The sequence below is a fragment of the Triturus cristatus genome, chromosome 8, assembly GCF_964204655.1.
Source record: "Triturus cristatus chromosome 8, aTriCri1.1, whole genome shotgun sequence".
Taxonomy (NCBI): Eukaryota; Metazoa; Chordata; class Amphibia; order Caudata; family Salamandridae; genus Triturus; species Triturus cristatus.
The window spans coordinates 182,225,014-182,241,519 of record NC_140591.1 but is presented as its reverse complement, the minus strand read 5'-3'; the positions used below and the strand labels follow the sequence as shown (position 1 = coordinate 182,241,519).

At 51.4% G+C, this 16,506-nt stretch overlaps 1 protein-coding gene across 3 annotated transcripts in view; it reads left to right on the top strand.

Moving 5' to 3' along the window:
• Nucleotides 1-16,506, top strand: part of LOC146801783 (E3 ubiquitin-protein ligase TTC3-like) — a 1,211,260-nt gene that overhangs the window by 216,539 nt on the left and 978,215 nt on the right. The window lies entirely within an intron of this gene.

Below are 16,506 nucleotides of genomic sequence, written 5' to 3'. Positions count from 1 at the left end.
GGGTATTTTACTTTAGATACTGTCTGATCTCATTGGGAGATTGGGGTCTCAGTGCAAGCTGGACTTACTAGGCTTTTACCATATTGGTGGATGCCTTTTATCACTAGTGTCCTTTGGCCCATCGTATTAATCTGCAAACCTGGTCGAGTGAATTCCTACCACACTTTGGGACTCAGGGTATGGAGAGCAAGCAGTCCAGGGCGTCTCGGGGAGCTAATATGGGAGTAGCATCTCAGACAATCACAGTATGTGTGATAAGTAAATCTGCAGCCCATTGCACTTTAACCACAACAAAACATAATTTATAAAAGGCAGCACTACTGGGATCCACACTATAGGATCTATGAGATTCACTACTCAGAGAAACAGAAGATCTTAGACTTAATGGTAGGTTGAGGCTCGCTATGATGAAGTGAAACAGCTTTGCTGGATTCTGTGACCCATAAATGTCTTCTTAAATGTTACGTACTTATAAGAATGGCACAGTTTATTATTTAAAAGTACTATCAAAAGATTTTTAGCCAACTTAAAAGTCAATATCTTTCAGCATTGGTGTCCTTAGGCCCATCTTATCTTATCTAAAGCATTGGTGTTTACTTGGAGTGGGCATACAGAGTTTACAATTGTGTGTTGCAGCTTTTGTTAGCATTAGATGAGTGGTCACAAGAGCTCATGTTGGTAGCTCTGCCTCATTCTTTCTGTTTTGCTGTTGAAGACTGCTGAGGCTTGTTAAAGAAACCCTGCACAAGCAGTTCAGGCATTCATGGTTGGGGGATCTTTCTCTTAGGTCTGTGGCTCTTCTGGAGCCGGAACAACCCCCACCCCGCTTAAAGGTTTTATGATTCCATGCACCTTATATTTGGGTGACCCAGCCCCAATGGAGCACCTTTGGGACCCATGGGTTTAGTAGGGGCCCCCACTTCAACCCCACCAGCGGGATCGCCCTCTGCGCTGGTCGGGCCCAATTGGTTCTCTTTTTGTATCCAGAGCAGAGGCGCCGGCAAGACAAATAACTTCTTTGGCCCCCACTCCTGTGCCAACATCCCGGGGACGCTGACGCGCCATGACGCGCTCATCATCATTACTTACACGGAGCCAGATGGTGAGTCATCCGATGCAGGTTCTGGCGCCTATCTGGACGATGCTGTCTGGATCGGAGCCAGTGCCTTTAACTTATGATCGATTTGGAGACCGATCTGGAGAGGGAGCTGAATGGGAGAGGTCTGAGAACCTTTATGGATATCAGTATCCCTTAGATGAAAATGTCGACAACTGGTATAAGGAACTGGCGGAGGCCAGTGGGTTAGACACCTGCCTTCCTAACCCCACCTTGGCTACGGAGGAGGGAGCCTCTTTTGCTTTGGTGGTGCACAGGGTGGCTGAGGTCTAGGACCTTCAGCTGCATGCAATGGCAGTAAAGGATTTGTTTAAGCCTGGAGTCACCCCACCAAACCTTTTCTCCTCTTTAATGAAGCTATTACTGTTCCTTGTCCAAGCCCTGCACGGGGCTCTTGTGCATAGGATGATTTCCTGCTGTCAGCGGCATGCTCTTGGGGGCTCCGTTTTCTTACCCAGTACCCCTCTCCGGAGAGCTTGGTGGTCCAAGCATCCACCTCTAGGATCAACTGCAGCATCTTCTCTATGACTCCACCAGATAGGGAATCCAAGAGGCTGGGTACCTTGGAAAGGGAATGTTCTGTTCCGCCAACTTTGCACTGTCATCGGTGTGTGCCTTTTGGGACGATATCCCTATATGATATGAGATTTGGTTGCGCAAGTGCTGCCAAAGGTCTCAGAGGAGGCCTGCGCTATAATCTCCAAAGCTGTTGCTAAAGGGAGTGATGCAGAAACGTTCACCGTATAATGTGGACTCGACACGACCGATTCGCTGGGTAGAGCAGTTTCATAGTCTGTTCCATACCTGGCTGAGAACAACTGTTTTTTTTTCTTTCAGGGGATGTCCTTGCTTATGGACATGCCCTTTGATGGTTCTCATTTTGTTGGAGAGAAGGCAGACTGCAGTGGAGAGAAGGCGGACTCGGCACTGGAGAGAAGGCGGACTCTGCACTGGAGAGAAGGCGGGCTCTGCACTGGAGAGAAGGCGGGCTCTGCACTGGAGAGAAGGCGGGCTCTGCACTGGAGAGAAGGCGGGCTCTGCACTGGAGAGAAGGCGGACTCTGCACTGGAGAGAGGGCGGACTCTGCACTGGAGAGAGGGCGGACTCTGCACTGGAGAGAGGGCGGACTCTGCACTGGAGAGAGGGCGGACTCTGCACTGGAGAGAGGGCGGATTCTGCACTGGAGAGAGGGCGGACTCTGCACTGGAGAGAGGGCGGACTCCGCACTGGATTGCTTTAAAAACAGCAGCGCTACGGGCAGGTTTTCAGGATTGTATACACCCCTATTTACCCCCAGTCCGCCATCTTCCCCTTTTGTGGCCATAAAGGGGTCTCCAACCACATACATACCCTCCTAGTTTGTGGCTGATGACACAGGTCCCATAGATCATGTGAGACAGGCAGCCAGAGGTCAGGTAAGTCCACCTCTCCCCACGGCAGCCTCAGAACCCCGTTAGTTTGCTCTTCAGCCATCATGGGCATCTAGTATGAGGCAGAATACGCCATCACCTTCACCACTGGTGACCAGTAACATCGGACCGTTGAGTTTTGCAAATCATCCCTTTCCTTTATGACTACCCATCCACCCATGCTACCAGTGGCGGCTGGTAACATTGGAAAGTGGTGCGGTGTAAACGTTTGGTATGAACTTTATGTAGTGAGTGACTTGGGCAAGCTTAATGGGCAATCGTGGGGTACAGGCTGGATCCTCCTCAAGAGAATTTTTCTTTGTTTTTTTCAAGTTTGGCAGATAGTGCATTTTAAAGAAAATAAATTGATTGATAAAGCACAACTTATAAAAAAAGTGGGAATGTATAGCTTTGAAATATTAAACACATAAAAAACTGCCCTATATCTTACTGCATTAATCTGCTCAACAGTTACTGTAATATGCAAATTGTACAACACGACAACTTCAGCCTTTTATAGTGTGTGCTTGCCCGGTGACTTGCACTGCATGTGGCATCAACTTTTGAAGAAAATGCTCTAACCAGGCTTCCGAAAGGACCCAGAGCTGCTGTTTGCAATCAGTCATATAGAAACATGTGAAGATGGGTCTTTAAGTGGGATGACAAATGTGTTGACTCTCTAAAAAGGAACATGTGAAATACATTTCTGTGATTCCCACAGTGTGCTACCCGACCGGTATTTTTGGTTCTTTCTGAGATGTAATCGAATCCAGATGTGTACCTCAACAACTGACCTACAACTGAAACCTGTCAGTATGATTGTCTTTGTCAGTGGTTGTTAGCTGTTTAACATAAATGAGTAACAACGAGGATTTGTTGTAAATACCCTTCAAAATGTTTCAATTCTGAAAACTTCAATAGTATTGAGGCCTGTGGAAGGAGTTTTGGCCATCAGTTATGTGCGCTTTGTTAAATTTATATGTCCTTTTTCTCTGCACAGCTCGTCCATCTGAACATCTTAACCTACCTCTTTCCTCTTCAGCACCCACTTTTCACTCTTCAACGAATGCACTTCCTTGCATCTCCCTCACTTCACCACTTCCAAACATACACTGCACTCACTCACATTTAAGCATTTTATTTACTTTTGCTGCTGCCCTGTGAATATTTTGCCAAATGTGCAGCCCCATCACACACATTTTCACAAAATTGCAGTTCCAGCTCGAAAGCATGAACATTTTTCTGTGTGCTCAGAGAGGTCAACCCACTAACAGGCACTTTGCTATAGCTTCAGCATCAGAGGCTTCAATCAAAGCCCCTCATAAACACCTGCACACCTCAAGGTATGCACAGAAAAAAAATACAGAAACACAACGTGATTAAATAGCTAACCCTTGAGGAAGGCAAAATTAAGTAAAACAGTGAAATAAGAGAGTAACTAAATCGCTGACATGCATTGCCTTAACATTTTTAACACTCATTGTTTGTAAGCCAATCCATGTTTTGGCATTAATGTTGTTAAGGACATGAAGATGGGGCCACTTTTAATGTCATACCCCAGAAAACTGTCTTCTGTAAGCATACATCTCTCGTTTTGCCCTTGACTTGGATATTTGGATCAACTTCACAAGGGAACAAGCACCTTGGCCTGCTCGTCTTTTGGATCCATTTCGTGGGAGAACAAATGCAGCAGCTCCACTTCTAACTGGGCCAGCGACGTGCAGCCAGAGCATGAAGTGTTGCATTAGGGGAGATTACCATGGCGTGGGGTCTCAGAACATATATACATAACAGAAGATTACCATTCTAACACCATTACCGTGGACAAGGCTCAAAAACGTGCTTGCATCCACTCCTACGTATGATGAACGGGAAAGGGTAGGATCTATGCCTGTGAATGACGGAGGGCTGCACTCACGCAGGGACGGAGACTCCAGCGCCCGAAACCATGATGCTGAAAGCGTCCGTGGCCTATAGTGGATTCTGCCATAGACTACAATGGATTCATTATGAAGGGCTTTAGAACAGTAAGTTCTGCGTCGTGTGTTGGAGTTCAGAAAGTTGATTACTGCCTGGCTTCTGTCTCCTCCTTCAGAGTGAGGCGGTGCAGGCAGCCTGGGACAGACCGCCTAGATATGAATACATCGATTTGTTAAGAGATCTAAATAAATAGATCTATTTAATATTTGTACTGGTATGTGAAGGAATATCAGGGGGCACAGCCCCAGAGCCCTAATGGAGAATTCACCCCTGCATACCACCCACTTACAACCGGCTGACGGATGGCCACCTCTCCTTGCTTTGTCAGGATGGAGTGTTGGCTCTCTTGGCCAAGGGAGCCATAGAGAGGGTGCCGGCATCCAAAGTAGGTTGTGGTCACTATTCTTGCTACTTCCGGGTGCCCAAGAAGGATGGAGGCCTTTGTCCTGTCCTAGACCTGCACCTTCTCAATCTTTTCCTGACAAAGTAGAAATTCAAGATGCTCCCGCTCGCCCAAGTTCTGTCTGCCCTGGATCTGGGAGTCTGGATGGGAGAGTTGGACTTGCAGGATTCATATTTCCACATCTCCGTCCTGCTTGCCCACAGACGTTACCTGTGGTTCATAGTGGGCCAAGAGCACTTTCATTTTGCAGTGATAGCTTTCAGACTTACCAGTGCCCCTCTGGTGTTCACGAAAGGGATGGTGGTGGTTGCAAGTCATCTGCGGAGGTCGGAGGTTCCAGTCTTCCCCTTCCTCAAATATTGGCTGTTGAAGGCAGGCGCACTCCAGACAGTCGTCTCCCACCTCCACACTACGGCCAACCTTCTGCACTCGCAGGGGTTCACTATCAATGTGCTAAAGTCACACCTGACTCCCTCTGAAATGCTCCCTTTCATCAGAGCTCTTCTGGACACAATTCAACTTCGGGCCTGTCCTCCCAACCAGTGAGTACAACATATTCAGGCTATGATGCCCATGTTTCTGCCTCTTTCCTGGATTTTAATGAGATTGACCCTGAGGTTGTTGGGCCTTAGAGCCTCCTGTATCCGGCTTGTTAATCATGCCCATTGGCATATGTGGGCTTTGTAGTGGGAACTGAAGTCTCAGTGGGTGCAGCATCAAGGGAATCTCGCTGACATGGTCAGATTGTTTTTCTTTACAGTATGTATGTAAAGTGCTCCGATACCTACGGGTCAAGCTAGTGCTATATAAAACTTTTAAAATAAAATAAAAAAAATGGTCCAGATCTCAGAGGGAACTGCAAAAGGTCTGCTGTGGTGGCTAACGAACTACGATTGGGTCAGTAGCAGGCCCCTCTCCCTTCCCTAGTCAGACATAATTGTGATGCAAGATGCGTCACTTCTGGGATGGAGCGGCCATCTGGGAGTGGTGGAGCTAAGAGGACTCTGGTCTCTGGCAGAGTCCAGGCTCCACATCAACTTGCTGGAGCTACAAGTGATCAGGCTGGCATTGAAATCCTTTCTTCCTTCAGTCCAGGGAAGGCTACTGCAGGTAATCACGGACAACAGCACTGCTATGAGGTACTGCAATAAACAGGGTAGGGTCGTGGACCCTGTGTCAAGGCGCCCTGTGTCTCTGCACATGGCTGAAACGTTGGGGCATTTTCCTGGTGGTTCAACACCTGGCGGGCTCTCAGAACCCAGAGTGGATGAACTCAGCTTTCAATGCCTAGCTGTAGGAAGCTGGCTCTTTATACAGTATACCAAAAATGTATGGTGTGTAAAGAGTCCAGTTATCCCTTTAAATTGGGCAGGGGTGTGCTCTAACAATCCCAAGGGTCTCTATCTAGGGTAGTGTGGTCGAGCAGCCTTCGGTTTATCAGAGAGGAATGTTAGACATAAATAAATGATGCACACACTCAAAAAGGAGATCCAAACCAGTTTAGAAAAATAACAGGTGTAGCCAGCTGGCTCATATGCATCACAGAGTTCACTGTTGTCAGTCGGGACCTGCAAGGGGGACAAAAACAGGACAGCTCTGCCACTCTCTGTGCTGGCGTCTGTGGTGCTGACATCCCTCATCGGCTGGTCGTCGGTGATGTAGGTTAAGGCCGTATTCGGGTTCAAACAAGCTTTGGTTGTGACATGGAGTCTGGTACCCCGGGTATTGGTACAGGAAGGGTCATAGAGGGCCTGGTGTATTCAGGCTTGGTAGGAAGACTGATCTGACCTCTTTGAATGTGCTGACCTTTCCTGGGCAGCTACTGCTCGTGGTCAGCAGCTTCTTTGAACAGGATATTGTGATTGGTGGCTGCAGGGAAGTAGGTTCTCTGCTCCAGAGGAGATGCTGACTTCTTGGCGGTGTGCTGGCAACCCTCCTGGGCTTGTTGAGGATGCACAGCTGCAGGACGAGTCAGGTCTTTGCAATTGTCCAGTCTCTGTGCGACCGGCAGGGTTTGATCCCAAAAGTCCATAGCAGCTGTCAGTTCTTGCGGTGTTCTCTACTTCTTTTTAGTCAGCAGAATCTGAAGTACTGGATTCAGGGGGCCACCTAAATACTAAATTTAGGGGCGTTAGGGGAGTGAAGAGTAGTAGCCAATAGTCTAGCTATCCTTGGGGTGACTATGCGCCCCCTAGATGACCACTCGCTGTGGGCATAACCCTGTCCCAGTTTCCTAAATTCTGCCATTAGCAAGATGGCGGAATTTTCCTAGAGTGGGGCACAGCAGTCTGCTCACCTTAGGGGTGTGTCTGACCTGTGTATGCTCCATGCCTACTTGTATACTAATTTCCCGCCTGTCACAAAGATGGGTTGCCCTTGCATCCTCTGGCGTGGTGTAGGGTGTTATTTCTTTGTTATTTTTAATGTCTTGCTGCATCTTTTGTAAAGAATGTATCACTCGTAATCACAATGGCTTGCAGTTTTTTTTTTTTAATTCTTTTTATTGTTTTTTAAAAAACATAACATAACCAGGTCACACAAGACAGGTCTTTTCATTCGGAGCAGCTGGGGTGTCACAGCACCGGCAACGTACAGATACATCAGCAAGACTAGAGTAGTATACTGGAGGTCAGACAACAGCCTAGGTGACGTCCGCAATCTCCAGGCCAGACAGACGGGCCTGCGGAGGCTCAACTATGTCCCCTCGGTAGGTGTTCAAGAACGACCACACCTCCCCCCACTTTCTGGGGCACCCTCGTGCCGTATATACCGCCTTTTTGCAGCGTGAATCTTTCTGGATTCACTATGCTGTGCATTATTCCGCGATCTTGTGGTTGGGTCCGGATTCGTAGTCTTTCCTTTGTTTTTTTTTTTTTTTTTTTTGTAGCCCAGGTGGGCGTCGACGTCCACCATTTGGTGCACCTCCCGTGACGTCGTCGTGCTTCCTGCGGAAGTCCCACCTTTGGGGCGCCATCTTCAGATTCTTTTTTCCGCCGTTGGGTCTGGATCGTCATCGGGAAGCTCCAGAAGTTCACTCGGAGGAAGAAGGAAGAAAAGCGAGTTTCATCGATAGAATCAAGAGAAGACATCAGGAAAGAACAGATTTCGACAGGAACGCGAAGAAAGAAGACCAGCGAGCCTTTTTCTTCGACAACCTTGGAGAATGCACGCTCAGAGACCCTGAGCGAAATGGACAAGACGCCATTCAAGTTCTGCCCAAACTGCCACCACAAGTTCGCGCAGAAAGACCTGCATCCGGTCTGCAACCTCTGCCTACCGGTGGATCATCAGAGTATCGACTGCAACGCCTGCTCAGTCTTCGCGCCGAAGACACTCAGGGTGAGAGAGAGGCAGAGGAGAGCCAACGCCAACATGGAGGGCCAAGGAAAACCCCCGACACTCTACGCGCTGGGCCTCGACACGGACGACGAGGACAACGTCGCCGAGACAGCCGAAAACTTCACGGTCGTAGAGACCGACAAGAAAAAAGAAGACGAGGTAAGAGAATCGTCGAGCGCAAATCAAAAAACACCTCGAAAACACGAGGGTGACTCGAGAAAAACTGAGTCAAGGTCCACGAAGGGAGCCCCGGCGCCGAAAACTTCGACGTCCAAAGGGGGAACTTCGGACAAAAGGCCCAGCGGATCCTTACAAAAGGACTCCCTGGCGCAGAAAGACGCCGAAAGGCAAGGGTCGTCGAAATCATCCCATGAAACGGGCCGATCGACGCAGAAAGAACGTTCGACGTCGACGCAAGTTTCATCGAAAAGACCCGCGGTCGACGCCGAAAGCATCTCCGAAATGGAGAAAAAGAAGAGGCGGCTCGAGGCCGAAATGGAGAACATCCTTCAAAGGAAGAAGGAGTTCGACGCCAGGATGAAGGAATTCAAGATTCCAACGGTTTCATCGGCGGACGTCGTCGAAGTCGAGGATGAGTTCGACGCAGAAGGGCTGACAAGGGACCTCGAAGAGGAAGAGGAGCCCTATTATGAGGAAGAAGCCGAGGAAGAAGACCAACAATCGTTCTTCGAATCGGCGACATCTACCGGCAACGACGTCGAATGGCAGGATCTCGACACCGAAAACCCGGAGGAGGCCGTGGACACGTACCCCTCGAGGCCTTCGCCACCCGACGACATCGGGGTGTACAATATGGTGGTGAAGAGCGCAGCAATGGCCTTCGGCGTCAAGCTCGACGAGGAGAGGCCGAAAGCAGATTTTCTCGTCGAAACACTGCTCCCCATCCAGACTAGGAGCCAGTTCCTCCCCATGCTACAAAGCGTGATGAACCAGGGGAGAGAAGCCTTCAAGGAGCCTGCCACCTGTCGGTCGATCACGCCCAGGACAGAGAAAAAGTATAAACACTCCTCCCTGGACCCACCTTACATCAAGGGTAGCGTCACCGCAGACTCCATCATTGCCTCCACGGCCAGGAGAAGGGCCAACGTGCCAGCAACCTCGGGCCCACCTCCAGATAAAGAGAGCAGGAGAATCGACCTCACAGGCAGAAAGGTCGAGAGGAACGCCGCAATGCACTGGCGCATGGCGAATTCAAATGCACTCCTAAATAGACACCAGTACCAACACTGGGATGAAATGGGGGAGCTAGTAAAGCACCTCCCCGAAGAATACCGCCAGAGAGCCTCTCACCTGGTAGATGAAGGCAAGAACATCGCCAACTCCTGTATAAAGACGGCGTTGGATGGGGCAGAGACTTCAGCAAGACTCATGGCCATAGGGGTCACAGAAAGGAGGCATGCATGGCTAAGAATCTCGGGATTCAAACCGGAAGTGCAGAACAACATCCTTGGCACCCCCTTCAACGGAGAGACACTGTTCGGAGCAACGGTGGACGAAAAGCTCACCCAGCTCAAGAAGGAAAACGAGACAGCGAGGTCCATGGGGGCCCTGCAGCTGAGGGGAATGAGACGAGGAAATCCCTCGAGGAGACCCTACGGTAGGGGTGGAAGCCAACAGGGGACGTCGCACCAGGCGTTCCAACAAGGTCAGCAGGGCGAAGGTCACGGACAAAGTCAGCAGAAGCAAAGCTGGCAATATCAACCTCGGGGCCAGTCCTTTCGAGGGAGAGGGAACGGACGTGGCCAAAGGAGGAGAGGGGGCGATCAGCCCTCCTCGAAGTGACTCAGCACGCAAGAAGACGCCCACCCTCGTCAGGCCCCCAAGGGTGAGGCGCAAAAAGGTGTCATCAGGGGGAAGAGAAGATTCAAGAGCCTACGAGCATACGTCACCGGTAGGCGGAAGGCTGAGGTTCTACCTTCAGGAGTGGCGGCGCATAACCACAGACAAGTGGATACGGAACATCGTGCAGTACGGATACTGCGTAGACTTGGAGAAAAGACCTCCAAACAGAAAGCCGAAGGGAAGACAGAGATCGGCCCAAGAACTGGCAATACTCAGAGAAGAAACACGGAAACTCCTGCAAAAGGGAGCCATAGAGACAGTGCCGTTCAGGGAACGCAACAAAGGGGTCTACTCAAACTACTTCGTGGTTCCGAAGGTAGACGGAGACCTCAGACCCATTCTGGACCTCCGGTACCTAAACAAGTTCGTCAAAACACAAAGGTTCAAAATGACTTCACTGCAGGAGGTACTGCCACAGATAAGAGAAGGGGACTTCATGGTCACCGTGGACCTCAAAGATGCCTACCTTCACATCCCAATAAACAGAAGGCACAAGGGCCTTCTAAGATTCAACATCGAACAGGAACACTACCAGTTCACAACCCTGGCATTCGGATTAAAATCAGCGCCAAGGGTCTTTACAAAATGCCTGTCGGCGGTAGCGGCACACCTACGAAAGCAGAGAATACACGTATACCCCTACTTGGACGACTGGCTGGTCAAGGCAAACTCACGCGAGAAGTGCGAGAGGCACGCAAAACGCGTAACAGACACCCTCACAAATCTGGGGTTTTCCATCCACTGGGGAAAATCGTCGCTGGAACCGGAGCAGGTAAAGATTTTCCTGGGGGCAAAGATCAACTCCCTACACAATACGGTTGTGCCCAGCGACAGGAGGACAGATGCTCTACTGAAGGAGACGCAGCTCTACCAGAAGGGGCGAGCTCTGACAGTGAGGGCGGTGAGCAAGATGATGGGAATGATGGCGTCCTGTATCCAGCTGGTGCCGAATGTACGCCTGCACATGAGACCATTCCAGGAATGGCTGCAACAGCAATGGTCACAAGCAAACGGAAGTTGGGAGGATCTAGTGGTTGTTACGCACGCAGTGCAGGAGGAGATAACTTGGTGGAACAGAGACAACATAACAACGGGGAGAAGCCTGACACCACCAAGCCCAACAGTGACCATTACCACGGACGCATCACAGAAGGGATGGGGAGCGCACATGGACAACCTCAGGGTGAGGGGTCTATGGGCTCCAGCGGACGCGGTCCGTCACATCAACTACCTCGAGTTGAAAACGATACTGCTAGCCCTGAAGGCATTCCAGAAACACCTGTTCGGCCAGAGAGTGTTGATACAGACAGACAACACCACGGCGATGTTCTACATCAACAAACAAGGGGGGACACAGTCGTTCCCCCTCTCATCCCTAGCTCAGGAGATTTGGAGATGGGCCATACCTCTCAAGATAGATCTACTGGCAATTCACCTGCCAGGGAAGGACAATGTGGAGGCAGACTGGCTGAGCAGGCAGACCTCAGCATCGCACGAGTGGGAGCTCAATGGCCAGGAAACGGAGAAAATCTTCCAGAAATGGGGGACTCCCACAATAGACCTGTTTGCAACACGCCACAATGCAAAATGCCGAAGCTTCGCGTCCAGGCAACCAGATCAGCAATCCAGGGGAAATGCCCTATGGATAAGCTGGTGGAAGACATTTGCCTACGCCTTTCCACCGATACCCCTGTTGCACAGAGTGCTAGAGAAGTGCAGAACCAGCAACATGACTCTGATCCTGGTGGCTCCACAGTGGGCGAGGCAGACATGGTTCTCACAGATTCAAGAAATGGCGCAAGGCAATCCGTACAGGTTCGAGAGGAGAAAGGACCTGCTCTCAATGCAAAACGGAGAGGTCCTGCACCCAGAGCCAGAGAGCCTCAACCTGGCAGCATGGCTCCTGAAGACCTAGAGTTCGCACACCTAAAGTTGCCTCAGAGCACCATGCGAGTGCTACGGGAGGCAAGGAAACCTACTACAAGAAAGTGCTACAGCGCAAAGTGGAAGAGATTCACGGTGTGGTGCAGGAAAAAGGGACTGCAAAACAGGATGACAAGAGACTCAACTGTGCTGAGGTACCTCACACACCTTCTAAAGAGTAACCTCTGCTCGAGCTCCCTAAGGGTACACCTAGCAGCGATCGTTGCCTACACCAGAGGTGAGAAAGGTGGAAGTTTCTTCACCTCGCAGGTGGTGAAGAGATTCATGGAGGGAGCCAAAAGAATGGCACCCCCGAAAAGGTTGCCGCCGCCGGCATGGAATTTAAACGTGGTTCTGACGGAGCTCATGAAGGCGCCGTTTGAACCCATTCACAAAGCCACTCTACAAATGTTGACGATGAAAACTGCCTTTCTAGTGGCCATTACCTCACTACGCAGGGTGAGCGAGCTTCAAGCACTAACGCTACAGGAGCCCTACATTCAAATTCACAAAGACAGGGTGGTCCTCAGGACGGACCCCCACTTCATGCCCAAGGTAGTGTCGGCGTTCCACATGAACCAGACTATCCAGATACCGAGTTTCTTCCAGAACCCGACTACAAACGCAGAGAAGGCCCTGCACACCCTCGACGCCAGAAGAGCGGTGATGCACTACATTGAAAGAACCAAGGAACTCAGGAAGTCGAAGCAGCTGTTTGTGTCCTTTGCTACCAGCTTCATGGGTAGACCAGTGACCAAGGGCACCATCGCTAGGTGGATTGCCCTCACTATTCAATTCTGTCACAAACAGGCTGGACAGGAGCTAACGGAGGGGGCCCAAGCCCACTCCACAAGGAAGAAGGGGGCCACAGTTGCCTTCCTGGCAAACACGCCCATCCAAGACATTTGTCTCGCAGCAACTTGGGCATCTGTGCACACGTTCACGAAGCACTACTGCGTGGACATTCAAATGAATAAGGAAGCACAGGTCGGACAGAAGGTGCTACAACACATTTTCAACGACCAGCGATCATCTTCCACCCAGCCACCACAGAAATAGGAAAACCGCTACAAAATCTATGCACAGCATAGTGAATCCAGAAAGATTCACGCTGCAAAACGAAAAGTTTCTTACCTGTCGGTGTAGTTTTGCAGCTTGAAGATCTTTCTGGATTCACTAGCGAACCCACCCACCTCCGCCAGGAAGATGAGGCTGGAGGAAGAGGGGGTGAAATGGATAGGATCAAAGAAGTGGAAACGTACAGAAATATGGACAAAAGGATTAATCAACCGCCTAGGGTTAAAAAAAAAAAAAAAAAAAGAGGAAAAACAGGGAAAAAAGAACCCGAAGATGGCGCCCCAAAGGTGGGACTTCCGCAGGAAGCACGACGACGTCACGGGAGGTGCACCAAATGGTGGCTACAAAAAAAAAAAAAAAAACAAAGGAAAGACTACGAATCCGGACCCAACCACAAGATCGCGGAATAATGCACAGCATAGTGAATCCAGAAAGATCTTCAAGCTGCAAAACTACACCGACAGGTAAGAAACTTTTCGTTTCCTGTAACATACACCAGTCCATATCGTTTTGCCAGTCCACCAGTTTCGGCAGGGTCGATGCCCCCCACAGACGGGCTATGTTTCTTTTTGCGACCATTTGCCCCAGTGTGACCCAGAGTCGCCCCCGTCGGGACAAGTCCGTGGGTTCCCAAATGTTAAGCAAACATCTCTTGGCCTCTGTGCGAATATCAGTCTCCCACACCTCACCCATGCAGGACACCACTCGCCTCCAGTACCGCTGCACCCCTGGGCATTCCCACAAAATATGGAAGAAGGAGCCACTCTCTCCACACCCCCGCCGGCACAGTCCCCCCCTACCCATTGCCTGTAGCCTGGTGCAAGAGACATATACTCTGTGCAATATTTTAAGCTGCACCAGTCGGAGCCTAGCCGATATCGCTACTTCCCTAGGAGACGCCAGAGCGGTGATCCACTCCTCGTCGTCTATCTCAAGTCCATCTGCCACCCACTTCTCTTTCAGGGAGTCAAGAGGATCAGGGGGGTTGTTGATCAATTTTTGATATGTGAGCGATATAGCATGCTCCGGCATGTGTCCATCCAGCAACCTGTCCTCAAGCGGGGAGGCCCGCGGGGGTCGAGTCCCTGGGGGGATATTGGCTTGGAGAGAATGACGAACCTGTAGGTATCGAAAATATTCCGTACGCGCCATGTCATAAGTGCCCTGGAGATAGGCAAAGGATCTGACCCCCTCCGGCCCCCAAAGGTCCCCCACCCGGGAGATCCCGATAAGATCCCAGCCACGGAACCCCTTCGTGTGTCGCAGGCTACCTAATCTCTCCGATGCCCACAGGGGTGTGGCCAGGGTCAGCGTGTTAGACCAGCCCAGCGCCCGGTGCGCGGCGTACCATATTTGCACCGAATGCTTCGTCGGCCCCGTGAGGTGGAGTCTGCCCGGTCTAGAGTACAGCGCAACCTCATAGTTCCCCCCCCGGAAGCAACCATCTATCCATCCCGTACCCCGGGTCATTCCCGTCGCAATACGTCCCCTGATTTATCGCCGAGAGGTGAGCGGCCCAATAGTACTTACGGATATCCGGGAGGGCTATCCCCCCGTCATATCACCCCAGCGTGAGTTTCCGCAGCGCTATTCTGGGTGCGCCCGACCACAGGAGGGTCCGCTGCGCCGCCTCCACCGCCCCAAAGTATGAGGCAGGCACCAGATCTGGATGGTTTTGGAGAGCATACAGAAATCTAGGGAGGGCCATCATTTTAAAGAGGGCCGCACGACCCAGCAGCGACAACGGCAGCTGCTGCCACGAGGCTGAATCACGCTGGAACCGTTGCAGCGGTGGCAGGAGATTCTTTTCAAACCGGAGAGTCTTATCCAGTGTGACAAACACTCCGAGGTATCGAAAGCCCTCCTCCGCCACAGCAAGCGGACAGTTGTCAGGAAGCCTGGGAGGGTCACCATGTAGAACATAGAGGACGGATTTAGCCCAGTTGATGCAGAACCCGGAGTTCTTCCCAAAACTGACAAAGATATCCATCGCCGCCAGTATAGATCTCCGTGGGTGGGAGAGATAGAGAAGGATATCGTCGGCATATAGCGATATTTTGTCTTCCCAGCCGTCCGCCCACCGCAGCCCTGTGAGGCAGCTGTCCTGCCGTATCCAGGACGCCAGCGGCTCAAGAGAAAGCGCGAATAGGAGAGGGGAGAGCGGGCATCCCTGTCTGGTGCCCCTTTCCAGACCAAACACCTCAGACACCCTGCCGTTAACCACCACCTGGGCCAGTGGCTCTGAATATAGAAGGCGGACCGAAGCCATGAACTGCGGACCGAAGCCCATTTTTCGGAGTACTGCCATCATGTACGGCCATTCGATTGTGTCGAATGCCATGGTGGCGTCAAGCGACACCACCACCGCGTCTTCCCGAATCGTGTGGCACCTTCCCAATACACCGAGAAGGCGGCGGAGGTTTAGCGCCATGTTCCGGTGGGGCATGAAGCCGGATTGGTCCGGGTGGACAAGCTTGGGGAGTACTGAGTGGAGCCTGTTTGCGAGAGTCTTAGCAAGTATTTTCGGCTCTGCGTTCAGCAGAGAGATCGGCCTGTACGAGGAGCAGGCATCCCTCACTTTTCCTTCTTTTGGTATGGCCACTATGGTAACCAGGCGCTGATCACGCGGCAATATCCCCACCGCTACGCTCTCCTCGAACATTCGGAGGAGATGCACGCTAAGGCTGTCCGGCTTCAATTTGTAGAGCTCGATAGGCAGACCATTGGGGCCTAACGCTTTCCCCGGTCGAAGGTCCACAATCGCACGCTCCAGTTTGGTCGTGTCGAGGGGGGCCTCCAGGACATCCCGGTCGGCCTTCGACAGACAGGGCATGCGAATATCAGCCAGCAAGTCGTCTGAGTCCTCCTCCGGACGGTCCGACCCCCTGCTGTATACCCGCCGGAAGTGCTTTGCAAATTCCGCGACGATCTCTGTAGGCACCGTCACCGTTTTTCCAGACAGCGTCTTGACCTCCGGCACCACCGTCGTGGCCCGCTGCTTTTTGTCCAGCCATGCGATAAGTTTGCCTGCCTTGTCTCCCTGGTCATATATCCTTCCCACCTTGTGCTGAATGGCTGTCTGGGCAGCGAGCCGATGTTGCACACCCGGCTCCGTCTCCTCAGAGGCGGCCTCTTCAAGTGCTCTTAGGTCCGCCTCAACCGAGGTGACCTGCGCCTCTCGTACTTTACGGCATCCAGCAATGGCTGAAAGGGCCTCCCCCCCGCAGCACCGCCTTGAAAGCCTCCCACAGGGTAACCGCGGAGCTCGTCGACCCAGTGTTGAGCTCGAAGTAGCGCTCAATGGAGCTAGTCAGCTTTTTCCGCATGTCCTCACTCTTGAAACGCCAAGCGGGTATGGGGAAAATGCATCCCTCCCGGCCCCCCCCTAGCACGAC